Source organism: Protopterus annectens, chromosome 1.part0 (assembly GCF_019279795.1).
Source record: "Protopterus annectens isolate FY-2018-M chromosome 1.part0, PAN1.0, whole genome shotgun sequence".
Taxonomy (NCBI): domain Eukaryota; kingdom Metazoa; phylum Chordata; order Ceratodontiformes; family Protopteridae; genus Protopterus; species Protopterus annectens.
In genome coordinates, this window is record NC_056725.1 from 1,913,260,489 (window position 1) to 1,913,277,654 (window position 17,166).

Below are 17,166 nucleotides of genomic sequence, written 5' to 3' on the forward strand. Positions count from 1 at the left end.
CCTAATGCTCTTTAACTAACTGCACCCTTCCTTAGCTTTGGGAATCAACCCAAACGTGATGACTGCAGCAGTGAAACACGAAGAACATAGTACAGATGTTCATCGTGTTTCACTGTTGCAGTCATTACACTTGGGTTATCCTGCTGGCAGGCGACCCACAGTCGGCCCGAGTTTCAAAGTCTTGGTCCGGCGTCAGTTGCTGTCGCCTCTTCCCTGACGTCAGTGCGCCAGGGGTATAAAAGATGCAACCGACGCCATTTTCTTCAGTCTTTCTTGCCGTGCGGTGCCCGAAGCAAAAGCACTTCGCAAGTGCCGGTCAGCAGACTCCTGAGATTTTCATAATTGAGTTTCAGAACCAAAGTCTTCAGTAAAGCTAAGTACCCCGTTGGGGAAACTTTTTCTTGCTCCCGACCGATGTCAGTAAAAGTTAGTAATTGTATTTCTTGTGGGAAGCAAATACCTCATAAGGATTTTCACTCTTACTGTATTCCTTGCCTAGGCCCTGACCATGACGTTACTAGTTGTCGGTTTTGTGCTAGATTTTTATTTATTTATTTATTTAACATTTGTTGACTGGGAAAGTCCGACTAGGTTCCACAGATCCTGTTTTCAGCGGTGGCCTGGGGAGAAATGCTCCAGAAGCATGTCTTTAGAATGTGGGAGGACACCGGAGTACCTGGAGGAAACCCACACGAACGCAGGGAGAACATGCAAACTCCACACAGAAGGCACCCCAGCCGAGAATCGAACCGGGGAACCTCTTGCTGTGAGGCGACAGCATTAACCGCTGCACCACTGTGCCGCCCGTGCGCACTATTAAACGTCGGTTCGATTTTGCTTTACATTATTTTGGATGAAGGTTTACATAATGCCGTCGGAACAACCGATGACCGGAATTTATAAAAAATGCAAAGACAAAGAAAAGGACAGGCATCCGAGGTCCAGAACCGACGAAGCCTCTTCTAGGCCAGTCGCGGGTTCTCAGTGAGGCGCTTTCGCAGCCCCTGACACCCGCTACCTCAGAGCCACAGGCCGTAACCGAAAGGCACGTGGAAACACCGAGGCCTGTGGATACTCAAGGTATTGGGCCTACGGAAACTATACCCTCAGATGGGTCCGGAGCCGCTGAGTAGTCATCAGCTTCTGAGGGTGTTTTCAGACCTTCACAACTTACAATTAAGCCCACTACAGCAGCAAAGGCAAAGTCAAAAACACCATTAAGGACAAGAAAACAAGTACAGCATTCTCCAGAACAGTCAGCCATGCCAAAGAAACAGATGCTTAAAATGGCCGAAGACCTAATTACTTTAATCAGGGATTCCCATCCGCTCCTGACAAAAAGCCTAGGCAAGACACTGATTGATTCCTCTGACCAGGTTTCCCTTTCCTCTGATTCCTCTTCTGATCAGGGATATTATCTCCCTCCCTGTGAGGGCTCTGATGCAGAAGAGTCCATACCTTCAGCCTCTCCGCCTGAGGATTATTCTTTTGGGGAAACCCTGCACACCATGAGGGAGCATTTCCATTGGGAGAGCCAGGATTATTCAGAATCCAAGAAAAGGCTCAGAGACTTCCTTTTATTGCCTCAGCACAGGCCCCTGGCTATCCCCCCTGTGCTTGATATTGTTGAAGATGTTTTTTAATGAATCCAGTCCGTCTCCTGATTCTTTACCCTCTGCACCAGTCAAGCCAGACAGGTACTACAGGGTCCCTGACTCTCTCAAATTCCTTTACAAAAACCCCACTGCAGACCCAGAAACAATTTCTCAGGGTCCTAAAGGGGTTAAGGCTTCCACTGCTAAAAGTCCTGTCCCCTCGGATAGGGATTCCAGAGCTCTGGACAGATGGGGGAAAAAAATTACACTTCTGCTACTTTAGCTGTAAGAACTTAAAATTGTCAGTTTCACATGCTTAAATATCAACAGTACCTCATGTCATTGTTAAAACAGAAAATGGTTTCAAATGCAGAAAGTCCTGACAGTAAGGAAATGCAGGATTTATTGCATGCAGTTGAACAAGTGGGAAAGCATACTCTGCAATGTGGTTTTGATTCATTAGAGGCTTCTTGTAGAGCCGCAGTTACAGGCTCTGTTATTCAAAGGCATGCTTGGTTGAAAGAACAAAGTTTACCTGACCATGTTAAAGTAAAATTATTGGATGCTCCATTACAACATGATACTTTGTTTGGTGCTAAGGCAGAAGAGGTTTTAAAGAAAATGGAGGATAAAGCAAAGTCAATGCAGACAGTAAAAGATTTCTTACAGGTTCAACCACCTAGATTTAGCAGAAACTGGCCTTCAAAAAATTGGTCCTTTCCAGTGTCAGACAGGCCACAAAGAGGCAGATACAGACGCCCAAGAGGCAGATCTCAGCCACAAGGCTCCTACAGACCTAAACAGTGGGGTGCTTCAGCCCCCAAAGGAGGGGAAGACATATCACAGCCTTATAGGAAACAGTCCCAATGACTTCCCTCTGCAAATGCCAAGCACTTACCTTTTGACAGCACCCCTAGGGGGAAAGCTAGCACTCTTCTCAAAAAATTGGCTCATGATCACCCATGACCAATTGGGTGCTGAATATTGTTTCTCAGGGTTACAGGTTCCACTTCCACACGCTTCCAAAATGAAAAGGTATGCCAGACCTGCCACAAAACCAGTGGGCAGAGGCACAAAAACAGATTACTGCTCTTATGGGCATGGGAGCTATTCAAACAGTTCCACAGCAAGAACAGGGACAAGGATTTTACTCAAGAATTTTCTTAGTACCCAGAAAGGACAAAGCCTGGAGGCCAATACTGGACCTGTCAATCTTAAATACTTTCCTGGATGTTCCAAAATTCAAAATGTTAACATTACAGCAACTTCTCCCCATGCTTGGCTAGTTACTTTGGACCTCAAGGAGGCATACCTGCATGTCCCAATCAGACAATCTTGCAGAAGATACCTCAGATTCTTAGCAGACTCAATGCATTACCAATTCTCTGCACTGCCTTTGGCTTATCTACTGCACCCAGGGTCTTCACAAAATGCCTGGCACCAGTAATTGCATTTTGCAGACAAAAAGGAATTCGAATATATCCCTACTTGGACGACTGCCTTATTCAAGCAGAGAGCAAGGACATTCTTCTAAAGCATCTGGCGTTTGTAAAAAGATTGCTAATTTGCCTAGGGTACACAGTAAACGAAAAGAAATCAAAACTAGTGCCCTCTCAAGAGATAATATTCCTGGGTGCAAGCTTAAATACAACTACCCAGATGGCTTATCTCATGTCAGACAAAGGCAACTGACTCATTACTTTCAAATGATGGCAACAAAAACCCAGCTCCCTGCAAGAAAAATTCTGCAGACCCTGGGCTTCATGGCTTCCTGCATTCTACTAATTCCATATGCAAAACTGCATATGAGGAAACTACAATGGTATCTAAAAAGTGTCTGGACTCAGCATTGTCACAGCCTGGAGACAAAGACAAAAGAACCTCCTGCACGGTGGCAACTGCACGGCTCAAAAAACTGACTGTCAGGAACAAAAAATGCAGAGCCAGCAGATACAGTGACAAAAATTTTTATAAGAAATAAAAAATCACAGCATATAGTATTTACTACAAACCGGTTTCGGCTGGCATGGCACAGCCTTCCTCAGTGTACAAAAAGTAAATACAGAGAACAATGGCTGAATATATAATGCTAGCAACAATCCCATTGGTTACTATTCACAAATGTTCATTGAGTCCTGGTGGGAACAATGCACCTAGTCTGATTATCCATTTCCTTTCTTTTGCATTAAGAATAGAATGCCACTGGGATTTGTTGGCCCTATTTCCAAAAATCATGTCAATAATAATAAAATTGAACTTACTGGTTGTGTGCACCATGGTATGTTTGTACAAGGCATTATATATCTTTTTTTGTTTAATATTGCTTTGATGTTCAGAAATTCTAATTCTGAGAGGTCGGGATGTTTGTCCAACATAAAAAGCACCGCAACTGCATGAAGCTAAATAAATTATCCAATCGCTAGAGCAGTTGGAAAAAAAATTTAAATCAAAAACCATGGAACAGTTACGTGTAGAGAATTGTTTGGACTTATGTATGTATTTGCAATTGTTGCAATGTCCACAAGGAACACAACCCAGTAAGGGCTCCCCTGTCAATGTTGTTTGTATCAATTCTGATGATAGGTTGTCTTTGTGTTTGTAATGATTGAAAAAGGCATTTAAATTCTTCCCTTTTCTATAAGAAAAGAGACAACTTTCTGGAATAATGGTATTTAACTCCACGTCACATTGTAAAATGTTCCAATGTCGTCTTACACTATGAATAAGACGATTGGAGTTCCGTGCAAATGTAGTGGTAAATCTAATGGGTTGGCCAGTAGAATTAGGACGTGTCTTATATGTTAACAGATCATTTCTGTCCAAACTGCTGACCTTATTGCTGGCCATAGCAATATTGCCACTTGTGTACCCACGTGATCTAAACCTATTGGTAATGTCTGCTTTATGTTTCAGGTAGATATTATCCTCAGAACAGATACGTTTCGCACGTATGAATTGTGACTTAGGTATATTACGTGCAATGTGGGGTGGGTGGTAACTCGAAGCATGTAAGATTGTATTGTATTCTGGAAACTTTCTGTGTATCTCAGTGGATAATGTATGATCAGGTGTCCTCTGTATGAGGACGTCCAGAAATGTGATGGTTTCTTTATCATAATTAATAGTGAAATGCAGACCCCATTCATTATTGTTAAGATATGTCACAAAGTCTAATAATGAGCCTTCATCACCTCTCCACACCAACCACACATCATCAAGATACCTTCTCCATATATTGATTCCTTCCAAAAATATGTTCCTGTTATCATCATAAATTAGATGTTTCTCAACAAATGCCATGAAGAGATCAGCATATATGGGGGCAAAAGATGCCCCCATCGCTGTCCCTTTGGTTTGCCAAAAGCATTGTTCTTTATAATAAAAGACATTGCTTGTAAGGACATAACGTGCCAAATCCACCAAAAATGTATTGAAGTCAGAACCGTATAAGTTTGAGACTTCTAGCCAATAGGCATAACTTTAATTCCCTGCCTACAACAGGAGCTTCGATGGTGGTCCCAGGCCTGTCACCACAACAAGGGACAGCCTTTCGCCTTACCCACAGCCAGGTAGACAATAACAACGGATGCATCGGATTATGCCTGGGGGGCACATATGGCAGGAAAATGTATTCAGGGCACATGGCCCAAGGAACAAATGCATCTTCACATCAATCAAAAAGAGATGCTAGCTGTACAGAATGCCTTGACAGCTTTCAAGGACCTAATACATCCAGGGCAACTATTAATAAAGATGGACAATACCACAGTTATGTGGTACATAAGCAAGGGGGCACACATTCCTACCCCCTATGCAGACGAGCCATGACCTTGTGGAACACAGCACTGACCTATCAAGCACATCTGCAGGTACAATTCCTGCCAGGAACAAAAAATCCACCGGCAGACTAACTAAGCAGAAATCTCATGGATCCTCACGAATGGAAGTTAAATCCACAAGTGTTCAGCATGATAACAAGGAAATGGGGACACCCAGACATAGATCTTTTTGCCTCCCCTCACAATTACCAAATACAGAAATTTTGCACAAGAACTTATCACTGTCAAGCATGGAAAGTGGATGCTCTATCATTCAGCTGGAAAGGCATGACAGTCTATGCCTTTCCTCAGATGCCTCTTCTCACCAAGGTGCTACTAAAAGTCAGACAAGAAAGGCCAAAAATGATCCTGATTGCACCAGACTGGCCACGCCAGCACTGGTACCCAATCCTAAAGAATTTGTCTCAAGGCCCAGCTTGGCTTCAATCTCAAATTCCTCATCTTCTGACACAACAGAACAATCAGATTCTGCACAGTCAACTCAGAACCTTAAACCTGGCAGTATGGCAGATAATGTAGCCACTCAGACTGCACCTCTCTCTAAGGCTGTTATGGATGTCATTTTAGAAGCCAAGAGGCCCAGCACTAGGAAATCTTATGCAGCAAAATGGAAGAGATGCTGTGCTTGGAACCAGGCACAAGGGCTCGAACCACTTGTCCCTAATATACCTCAGATTTTACAATACCTAAATGAGATGCTGGACAAAGGCTTATCTTTCTCATCTATTGAAATCCATGCCTCTGCCATTTCAGCTCATTACAACATGGAGCCTCCTATTTTTTCACATCCTCTACTATGACAGTACCTCAGAGGGACAAAAAATAAAAGACCCCCAAGGAGAGCACTAGTACCTACTTGGGTCCTCAATTTTGTTTTAGAAAAACTCACACTACCTCCTTTTGAACCAGCCAGCGCAGCTGATCTAAAATTTTTGTCATGGAAAACTGCTCTGCTCCTAGCAATAACTTCAGCAAGAAGAGTCTCAGAGTTACAGGCATTAATGGCTGTGAACCTTTCTTCATTTTTCATCAGGACAGGGTTTCTCTTAGGACAAGCCCAACATTCATGCCAAAAGTGGTCTCCAATGTGGCCTTAAACCAAACCATTAATTTACCTACTTTTTAATCCAAGTCCCCAGAATAAAGGGGAGAGACTTCTGCACACTTTGGATATACACAGACAGCTACGATTTTACTTGGACAAAACAAAAGCTTAAAGAAAAACTGAGCAACTGTTTGTAACATATGCTGCAGGATCACAAGGAAAGTCTATTACAAAGCAGACAATCTCGAAATGGATAGGACACTGCATCCGCTTCTGTTACGCACAACATGACAAATCAGTGCCTAAGGGCATTAGACCTCATTCTACCAGAGCAGCAGCCACTTCAGCAGCTTTCCTCAGAGGAGTACCAACCAAAGACATTTTAGAAGCTGCAACCCGGAGCTCAGTGCACACTTTCACCAAGCACTACCACTTACCTCTCTACTCCAAGTCCAGAGCAGGCTTTGCCACTGCAGTTCTGCAGGGCTTGTTAGCCTCTCCAAATCCAATTTAGACCCAGCCACCCAACCTCAGCTTTGGGATTCTACCCAAGTGTAATGACTGCAACAATGAAACACGATGAACATAGTACAGTTGTGTCCCTACCATAAATGTAGATGTTTGAGTGTATTCACTGTTGCAGTCCAGGTTACCCACCCACCATCCCCCTTTTTCTTTGCTGGGACTTTTCTGTACTTTTCATCTCTATACTACCTATGTGGTGTATTTGCTTGTAGATGAAGGAAATGTTTATAGTATTATATGCATGTTTTTTGGCATAATTTTATCTTTCCAGCCTTCCTACTTGGGGGCACCTGACATTTGGGGCAAGAAAACTGAAGAAAATGGCGTATGTTGCATCTTTTATACCCCTGGCGCACTGATGTCAGGGAAGAGGCGACAGCAACTGACGCTGGACCAAGACTTTGGAACTCGGGCCGACTGCGGGTCGCCTGCCAGCAGGATAAACCAAGTGTAATGACTGCAACAGTGAATACACTCTAACATCTACATTTATGGTAGGTACACAACTGTACTTTGTGTACACTTGCCATAAATGTAGATGTTCGAGTGTATTCACTGTTGCAGTCCTGGTTACTCTCCCTCCAGCCCCCTGACTTCTCTTGACTTTTACCTTTCCTCCTTGTTTGGCATATACTATATCATGTGTATTTCCTTTTGCTGGAGGTGTTCCTTACCATATAATTGCTTCCTATTTTGGGGGCACCTGAGATCTGGGGCAAGAAAAACTGATGTAATGGCGTTGGCTGCATGTTTTATACCTCTGTCGACCTGACGTCATGGAAGAAGCGACAACATCCGATGCAAAAATCCGAAGTCTCTGGTAGTCAGGCCAGCTGAGGGCTACCTGCAGGCAGATAACTCAAATGTGATGACTGCAACAGTGAATACACTCTAACATCTACATTTATGGTAAGTGTACACAACTGTACTTTACAACTAGCTTTCCAGTCTGGGTATAACCATAAACACACACAAATCACAGCTCAATCCTGTCCAGATAATAGACTTTATTGGCTCTGATTTGGACACAACCAGAACTATGGCCTTTCTACCTCCAGACAGGGTATCCATTCTAAGGCTTCATATCTGTCAAATCCTACCAAGTCCATCTCCTCCAGTGAAACTAGTTGTAAGAGCATTAGGTTCGATGGCTGCCATGATAACTTTATTGCCCACAGCACGCTTACACATGTGAATCCTACAATGGATGTTATAAGTTCAATGGTTGTTAAAACAGCACCCTCTCTCTCATCCCATAAAACTGTCAAGGGTTTGCAAGGACTGCCTTCTCTGGTGGCTCCATACCCTGGAAGTGTACCAAAGTTGTCCTTTCATTCTTCCCTTGTCAAATGTTACCCTGACTATGGACACCTCCCAGCTTGTGTGAGTAGGTGGGGCATTTTCTGGGGTCAGTGGTCCAAGGAACGTGGTTGTCTCAGGAGACCAAATTGCATATCACTGTCATGGAGATGGGAGCGGTCTTTCTAGCATTGCAAGCACTACACTGCTTCCTTCCATCTGGGACCATTGCAATTAAAATGGGCAATGCGTCAGTGGTGTATGGTACATCAGCAAGCAAGGGGGGGATCCAGGTCTTACCCACTGTGTCGAGAAGTAATGAGAGTGTGGCAGTGGGCGATCTCTACCAACCTCTTTTTATAGTTGCAACACGCATTCTGAGGTAGTCCAAACATTCTAGCAGACAGGCTCAGCAGAATGGTACCATTGCCTCACGAGTGTTTTCTGAACCAATCAGTGGCAAACATGATCTTCCACAAGTGGGGTCAACCTTGCTGCAACCTTTTTGCCTCTCCCCTCAACAACAAGTTCTTTACCCTGATTCCTCCTCAGTGACAGCCCCTGAGAAATGCTCTAGTTTATGCTTGGCCCACTGGTCTTCTGTATGCATTTTCACCTTTACCCGATTCCCAAATTCCTTCGGAAAGCTTATTGTTAGAAGAGCAAAGTAATCCTTATTTCTTCTTTCTGGCCTCACCAGGTCTGGTTCAGCTTTCTTTAGTCTCATCTACTTTGTCCGCCATGGACTCTGGAATCAGACCTTCCTCTTCTTTCTCCATCAAGGCTTTCACTAAGTCTAAAGCAGCCATGCACTCTAAGAGACGAGCTACACAGGGCCCATCTCCAGGCCCCATGCCTCATCCGAACCTTCAAGCTTTGAAATTAACCATATGGTTTCTCCAGTTCCAGTGATGGCTAGACTTTCCAGGCTTTCATCCTCGGTCCAACAGATCCTGAAATCAGCTCAAAAAGCTTCTAAACGGAAGGTATACAAGAGTAAATGGAAAAGGATGTTCATCGTGCATACAGCTGCAGTCATAACAGATGGGTTCTCCTGCAGTCAGGCGGGTCCTCGGTCGGCCGAATTCCAAAGTCTAGGTCCGGCGTCGGTTGTCGTCGCTTCTTCCCTGATGTCAGTGCGACAGGGGTATAAAGGAACCAGCCGACGCCATTTTCTTCAGTCTTTCTTGCCGCGCGGTGCCCGAAGCAGAAGCAGTTCGCAAGTGCCGGTCGGCCAGCTCCTGAGATTACGAAAATTTTGAAACCGAAGTCTTCTTGAAAGCTAAGTACCCCATTAGGGAAACTTTTCTTGCCTCAGACCGATGTCAGACAAAGTTAATAATTGTATTTTATGTGGGAAGCAAATACCGCATAAGGATTTCCATTCCCTCTGTATACATTGTTTAGGCCCAGACCACGACGTCCCGGTCTGTCGCTTTTGTGCTACATTCAACAAACGCACCATTAAGCATCGGGCGGAGTTCGCCCAGCATTATTTTGGAAAAACATTTAACTATATTATGTCGTCGGATACTCCAACTCCAGTTTTGTCTAAAAAACGCAGAGACAAGGACCGACACATGAGGTCCGCGGCCTCTACCGACACCACGCCAAAGCCGACTACACTTGGTCCGGTTCTCGGTGAGGCGCTTACGCAGCCCCTGACTACCGACGACACTTCTTTGGCGGTGCCTCCTGTGCCCGAGGTCGCAGGCTTCTCTGCCCACACCCCGACTACAGATACCGAAGCCACTCTTGGCGTTGAACCTCAAAAGGTGGACAGGTCTACCCCCACTCAAGGTGTCTTCAGACCTTCCTCTTCTTTCTCCATCAAGGCTTTCACTAAGTCTAAAGCAGCCATGCACTCTGAGACAAGCTACACAGGGCCCATCTCCAGGCCCCATGCCTAAAAAAACAGATGCTTAAAATGGCTGAGGATTTAATTACTCTTATCAGGGGTTCTCAACCCCCACCGGACAAAAGGCCCAGAGTGGAGGAAGAATCCCCCTCCTCTGATCAGGGCTCCATTATTTCAGAGCACTCTGATGATCAGGAACATTCTTACTCCCCTTTTGAAGAGACTGATGCGGAGGAGTCCATTCCTTCTGTATCCCTCCCAGAGGATTACTCATTTGGGGAAACTTTGCATACCTTAAGGGAACACTTCCACTGGGAAGGCCAAGATTATTCAGATTCCAAGAAAAGGCTTAGGGAATTTCTTTTACTACCTCAGCACAGGTCTCTGGCTATACCTCCTGTCTTGGACATCCTAGATGATGTTTACTCGGAGGCCTGCCTTAACCCGAACTCTCTGCCTCCAGCCCCAGTTAAGCCTGACTGGTACTACAGGGTTCCTGACTCACACCAATTTCTATACAAAAGCCATGTCGCTGACCCAGAAACCATCTCACAGGGCCCCAAGGGAATTGAGGCCTCCACTGTTAAAAATCCATTACCTTCTGAGAGAGATTCCAGATCCTTAGAAAGGTGGGGAAAAAAGGTATATACCTTGGCTACCTTAACCATGAGGGCCTTAAACTGTCAGTTTCATATGCTAAAATACCAACAGTTTTTGTTATCACAATTGAAAAGTAAAATGTCACAACCTGAACAATTGCAGGATTTGATGCATAGTGCAGAACAAGTGGGTAAGCATACCTTGCAATGTGGTTTTGATGCTCTAGAGGCCTCATGTAGAGCTGCTGTTACAGGATCAGTCATACGTAGACATGCTTGGCTCAAGGAACAAACCTTGCCTGATCATGTCAAAGCTAAATTACTAGATGCCCCTCTTCAAAAGGATGTATTATTTGGTGCTAATGCTGAGGAGGTATTAAGGAAAACGGAGGAAAAGGCTAAATCAATGCAAACTGTGAAAGATTTTCTACAGGTACAACCCCCACATTTCAGTAGAAATTGGCCTTCCAAAAATTGGTCGTTTCCAGCCACGGACAGACCCCAAAGAGGCAGATACAGGCGCCCTGGGGGCAGAGGACAATCCCAAGGATCGTTTAGAGGCAGACAATGGCAAGCTCCTACACAAAGAGGTGGTGAGGATAACTCGCAATCATTCAGAAAGCAAGCCCAATGACTTTCCCCTTTGCATGCCAAGCAAAACTCAAATGGCAGCCCCCTTAGGAGGAAAGCTGGCATCATTTTCAAAAAATGGCATATTGTCACAAAAGACAAATGGATCCTGGACATTATAAACAGAGGCTACAGATTTCATTTTCACACCCTTACAAAAATGAGAGGCATGCCAAACCTGCCACACAATCAAAGGGCAGAGGCACAAAGGCAAATTTACAGATCTCATAGACATGAAAGCTATTCAAGAGGTACCTACGCATGAACAAGGTCAAGGTTTTTATTCCAGGCTATTCCTGGTACCAAGGAAGGGAAAAGATTGGAGACCTATTTTGGACCTATCCATCCTAAACACATTTCTACTAGTACCAAAATTCAAGATGCTCACTCTACAGCAACTTCTTCCCATGCTGGGCAAGGAGTCTTGGCTGGTAACATTGGACCTCAAGGAGGCATACCTGCATGTCCCAATCAGACAAAATTGCAGAAGATACCTCGGATTTCTTGCAGGTTCAACCCATTATCAATTCTCTGCATTGTCCTTTGGCTTATCTACTGCGCCCAGAGTATTCACGAAATGCCTGGCATCAGTAATTGCCTACTGCAGACTTCAAGGGATACAAATATACCCCTATTTGGACGACTGCCTGATCCAAGCGGACAGCAAGCACATTCTTCTGAAACATCTGGCTTATGTAATAATGTTGTTGAACTCTCTGGGATACACAATCAACAAAAAGAAATCAAGGCTAATACCCTCTCGGAAGATAATTTTCCTGGGTGCCAACTTGGACACACACACCCAGATGGGCCTACCTCACGCCAGAGAAGCAGGGGCAACTAACTCAATACTTCAGAGCACTAGCAAATTGCACCAGGCTGACTGCAAGGAAAATCCTACAGGCTCTGGGATTCATGGCATCTTGCATCTTACTAATCCCATGTGCAAAGCTGCATATGAGGAAACTTCAATGGTACCTGAAAAACATATGGTCTCAACACAGCCACAGTTTGGAAACAATAATACCACTAATTCCATGTCTGCAAAAGGAATTTCTGTGGTGGGCTCAAGCATGCCAAACAAACACAGGTCTTCCATTCAGCAAGCCTCAAGCAAATCAAGTCATCACAACAGACGCCTCGGACTACGCCTGGGGGGCGCACATGACAGATCGGTGCATTCAGGGCAAATGGTCCCAAAAGAAAAGCACCTTCACATCAATCAAAAGGAAATGCTAGCAGTAATAAATGCTGTTATAGCTTTCAAGGACCTTCTGCAACCAGGTCAACTATTGATAAGAACGGACAACACCACAGTTATGTGGTACATAAACAAACAGGGAGGAACACATTCATACCCCTATGCAGACTGGCCATGTCACTTTGGAACATGGCCATGGACTTACAAATCGAACTACAAGCACAGTACTTGCCAGGCAAAGAAAACACGCTGGCAGACAACCTAAGCAGAAATATGACAGATCCACACGAATGGAAGTTGCATCCAAAGGTTTTTACAGAAATAATCCAAGCATGGGGAAGGCCAGACATAGATCTCTTTGCCTCCCACAAAAATCACCAATTGACAAAATTCTGTTCAAGGATTTTCCATCCAAAGGCCTGGAGAGTGGACGCTCTCTCTTTCAGTTGGACATCAATGACAGTTTATGCTTTCCCACCTCTTCCTCTGCTGCCCAAAGTTCTATTGAAAACCAGAGCAGACAGACCAAAGATGATTCTCATTGCTCCGGACTGGCCAAGACAACACTGGTACCCACTTCTGAGGAGCCTGACTCATTCCCCACCATGGACCTTGCCTCTAATGCCTCTTCGTCTGACTCAGCACAGCTTCAAAACTCTTCACAGCCAGCTAAAAACACTCAATCTAGCCGCATGGAAAATTCCTTAGCATCACAACAGACCCTACTCTCCAAGGAGGTGCAGGATGTCATTTTGGAAGCCAGAAGGCCATCAACTAGAAAAGCTTACTCCGCAAAATGGAAACGGTTTTGTGTCTGGAATGAGAAAAAGGGCCAAGATCCTGGAAAACTGATTTTACCTCAAATACTACAGTATCTAGCTGAGCTGCTAAGCAGTGGACTTTCATTCTCTTCCATCAAGATCCATGCCTCAGCCATTTCTGCAGAATACAACACTGATCCACCCTTATTCTCTCACCCTCTCTTAAGACAGTTCCTCAGAGGGGCTAAGAATCTAAGACCCCCAAGGAAACAGCCAATACCTGCTTGGGATCTCAATTTCATTCTGGAAAAACTGACCTTGCCTCCCTTTGAGCCAGCTGCTTCATCAGATTTGCAATACTTGTCCTGGAAAACAGCTTTCCTTCTGGCTATTACCTCAGCTCGTAGAATTTCAGAACTACAAGCTCTCATGGCTGTGCTGCCTTTTATCATCTTCCATCAGGACAGAGTTTCCTTACGAACCAACCCGTCCTTTATGCCTAAAGTGGTATCCAGGGTAGCTTTGAATCAGGCCATACACTTACCTACCTTTTATCCTAATCCTCAAAACAAAGGGGAGAGATTACTGCATTCCTTGGACATCCACAGACAACTCCATTATTATCTGGACAGGACAAAACCTTTCAGAAAATCAGAACAGCTCTTTGTGTCCTATGCTGTAGGAGCTCAAGGAAAGCCAATTTCAAAACAGACAATCTCAAAATGGATAGCGCACTGCATACGCTTTTGCTATTCTTTTCATGGCAAAACTGTACCTACAAGCATCAGATTTCACTCCACAAGGGCCACAGCTACCTCTGCAGCTTTCCTCAGAGGAGTTCCTACCAAAGATATTTTGGAAGCAGCCACTTGGAGTTCTGTGCATACCTTCTCCAAGCACTACCACCTACCATTATACTCCAAAACTAGAGCAGGCTTTGCCACTGCAGTCTTGCAGGGCATCCTGGCTCCTCCTAGTTCCACCTAGTGCCTACCACCCCTTTCTTAGCTTTGGGATTCTACCCATCTGTTATGACTGCAGCTGTATGCACAATGAACATAGTACAGTTTTGTACCTACCATAAATGTAGATGTTCGAGTGCTAATACAGCTGCAGTCCAGGTTTCCCTCCCTCCTTCCCCTCTTGGGACAGGCCTATAGGCTAACACATCCTCATACAACCTGATTGGGGTATTCTTTTATGGTGTATTTGCTTGCAACTACTGTATTTTGATTATATTGCACTGCTTTATTACACAAATTTATGTATTGCCTTCCTTCTGGGGGCACCTGACATCTGGGGCAAGAAAAACTGAAGAAAATGGCGTCGGCTGGTTCCTTTATACCCCTGTCGCACTGACGTCCGGGAAGAAGCGATGACAACCGACCGGACCTAGACTTTGGAATTCGGCCGACCGAGAACCCGCCTGACAGCAGGAGAACCCATCTGTTATGACTGCAGCTGTATTATCACTCGAACATCTACATTTATGGTAGGTACAAAACTGTACTTTCTCTATTTGGTCTCGGCAGAAGTTTGTAGATTCTTTTATGGCTCCTATTCCTGTGATTTTAGATTTCCTGCCCTTTCTCTTCCGAAACAGAGCCAGCTATTCCATTGTGAAGTTTCAGTTGCTGGCTATTTCACACTTCCACACTGGGGAAAACTCTGCTACACTAGCATCTTCCAAACTATGCAAGGTTTTTCTCGGGGACACTTTACTCTGTGCTCCAATCCAAGATCCAACCCCTTCTTGTGATCTTACAAGCCTTAGTTCTTCTTCCCTTTTAACCAGCAGATAAAGTGGATCTGAAGTTTCTGTCCTGGAAAATGGCTTTTTTGGTTGCAATTACATCAGCAAAAAGAGTTTCTGAACTCCAAGCCCTCTCTGCTAAACCTCCTTATTTGTTCTTCCATAAGGATAGAGTTTCCTTATGGACCAATCCATCCTTTTTGCCTAAAGTGGCCACAGGAGACAATATCAATCAATCCATTAAACTCACGGTTTTCTTCCCTAATTTCCAGAGTAATAGAGAATACACACAGCATCTTATGGATGTTCATAGGCAGTTGTGTTTTTATCCGGTCAGGACAAAATCCTTCAGAAAATCTGACCAGCTGTTTACCTTTTTCAGATATAAGGAAATGCACAGCAGTTACTTAACCTACTCTGGCCTACATAGTTTCAAGATTGCACCTCCTTTGTTTATTCGTCAAAAGGTGTGCCTTTGCTGGGGCATGTCAAAGCTCATTCAGCGAGATCTATGGCAACTTCTCAAGCATTTTTCTTGAGGATGTCAATTGATATCTTTGCAGCTGTCTCTTGGTTCAATATCTCATACCTTCAGTTCTCATTACAAACTAGACATCATTTCCAGGAATAGATCTGCCTTTAGCTCTACAGTGCTTTGGAATATCCTTCCATAAGGGCCACCCTAGGTTTTGCCTAGCTGGGGGCTCTGTCCCACAGGTCGAGGAACAAATGAAAATGACATCAGATAAAGAAGTTATGTTCTTACCATACCATTCCATCTATGTTGTCTATTTTCATTCTTCTTCGACCTTCCCACCTTCGTCCTTTTTGGCCTCTCTTCCATGCAGACATGATGGAATTGCTGTCTCAGGAACTGTAGTTTCTGTAGTCCGTGGGTTGAGCTCCAGAACTTTTTCTTCGTCTGTATCTATGTTGATGTCTTAGCTGTATAATTTTTAGCAAACTCAGTCTGAGGTATTCTGGGGGAAGGAGACATTATGGGATGAAGAGGAGGAGCTTGAGCATCGGACGTTGAGCCTGGAAAGCAGCAGAGTCTGATTCGGGGTCGGATCCGAAACCCACAGGTCGAGGAAGAATGAAAATAGACAAAACAGATGGAACATTATAGCAAGAACATAACTTATTTTTTTCAGGGCAGGCAGCTGTAAGTCCTACTTTAGAAACGCTTGGTCATGTGCCCCCAGATACTGGAAAGATTGATAGAACTGCAAGCAGTTTGTGCTCCAGACTGTAGGTACTACTATTTTGAAACTGAGAAATCCCAGTGTTTCCTCACTTAAACTATTCTGTCATTCAGTTGCAGAGCATTCCTGGAGATGCCCTTTGGTAAAGGGTCCTGAAGAGAGTTTTCGATAATCCGTATTGTACTCCTTAAATGAGGAAGTCTGCTATATGTATAGGTTTGGGTGGGTTAAATATTAGCTCTTTGTCAAGCCACTACATATTTCTTTGTGAATTATTTCTGATCGGGTTGTAAAGATGGGTAGGTAAGGTATTAGGGATGCTTGGGCTTCCACAATGGAACATACTTTCTGCATGGGAAACACAATTTCAGAGAGCCTAGCTCTAATGAACTTATCAGAAGGGCCATCAGTCTTGTCATCTTTTAGAATCCTGGGCATATCTACTCCATGTAATAATTCCAAGGAAGCTGGCCGTACTCTGGGAGTGTGGGCATACTTTGCAGTTGCCTAGGAACATACATCTGTCCTAGATGTCATCATGGACTCCAGAGAGGTCTGGTAGTGGCAACAAAAAAATCTCTGTCTGCTTCTGAATTGCTTAAGATAAGAGGGGATTGCATTCCTGACTCGTGACAGTCTAATTTCTGAATTTGTGCCATCTTTTGAAATTGTCTAACAGCTGAGGTGGAAATTTCACCTGACAGCTGGTTTGCAGCAAGAATTCTCTCATTTTCTTTCCAGGTTGGCCCTAATGTATAGATTTCATTTTAAAGGTTGTGCATTGCTCGTAGAAAGAAATTAAGCTGAAAGGGCATTGTCAATGGAAGTCTTAAGGTGGCATTTGCTTTCTGTAAGC

At 44.3% G+C, this 17,166-nt stretch overlaps 1 protein-coding gene across 2 annotated transcripts in view; it reads left to right on the top strand.

The window, feature by feature from the left end:
• SENP6 (SUMO specific peptidase 6) overlaps window positions 1–17,166 on the top strand; it is a gene marked incomplete in the record, with an annotated part of 3,063,818 nt that overhangs the window by 680,124 nt on the left and 2,366,528 nt on the right.